Below are 1,248 nucleotides of genomic sequence, written 5' to 3'. Positions count from 1 at the left end.
ACAAGATGGATTGGCACAGTGGCTGCAACAATGGACTCAGGTATAGCAAGGATCATGAGGCTGTCACAGGACCAGGCAGTGTTTTGTTCTGCTGTACGTAGGGTCGCTATGAGTCGAAGATGACTCAACGGCACCTAACAACAAGAAGTCAACAAAGAAATGAAGACAGCTGTTCTTCTCTTGCCTTCACTAAACGAACAAAAAAACAAACCACTGCCGTCAAGTTGATTCTGACTCATAGTGTCCCCTATAGGGTTTAAAAGGCTATAAATCTTCACAGAAGCAGACAGCCTCATCTTTTTCCTGTAGAGCAGCTGGTAGATTTGAACCAACAACCTTCTGGTTAGCAGTGCAATGCCTTAACCACAGTTCCACCAATACTCTTAAAGTGCCTTCACTAAGAGCAGATAAATAGTAAGGGTAGGCTGACTATAAATAACAGTGGCAGTAATTCCATAAATGACGTGTATCTTTTTAGGCTGTTTCTTTGATATATGAAAGGGAAATGGAAGACAGTACAAAATTATAAACAAATAATGAGTACACAATATTCCCAGAGTGCTTAGGAAAGCTTTGTGAAAATCTTAACTGCCCTACCATAAACTTAATTTTGTTATCAGGAGCTATTATTGTTCCTGCTTTCCTTAACATCCTGCCTGGTGTAAGCATCAGTGCCTAGACTAGATGTGATTGATGGGTTTGGTTACTGACACACAGGAATCTTTTTTTTTTTTTTAAATGCCTACAAGGAAAGGTAAGAAACTGCTTCAGTGATCATTTTCATCACTGGTAGTTTCTTCCAGCATATGAAAGTTAATATAAACTTGCTGCCTTATTTCCAATATTCATTGGCGCTTCTATCAACTAAATATGGACTACCCTTGTTCATGGCGACCTCTTGTTATAACACATGTATGGTTCTCTGAAAGTTTATCCCTTGTTTCTCTACTTTACTGATGTTCCTACCTCTTCTCATTCTTCTCAATTCTCATTTTATCTGGCCAAGAGATTAATATTTCAAGTAAATATCTAGACTAATGATTACTAAAACAAATCTGAATGCTTATAAAGTAGTAGAACTCAAACAATACCTATCAAAAGTATCCTAGATGAAGAGTATCTACCACTTCAAAGAAAAGTAGCTCATGTGAATTAAAAAAAAAAAAAAAAAACCATAGCCGTCAAGTTGATTCTGACTTATAGCAACCCCCAGTGGGTTTCTGAGATGGTAAATCTTTATGGAAGTAA

This window comes from Orycteropus afer, unplaced genomic scaffold (assembly GCF_000298275.1).
Source record: "Orycteropus afer afer isolate SDZICR_OR568_19922 unplaced genomic scaffold, OryAfe1.0 scaffold00159, whole genome shotgun sequence".
NCBI classification, from domain to species: Eukaryota; Metazoa; Chordata; class Mammalia; order Tubulidentata; family Orycteropodidae; genus Orycteropus; species Orycteropus afer.
Note: the sequence above shows the minus strand (reverse complement) of the source record.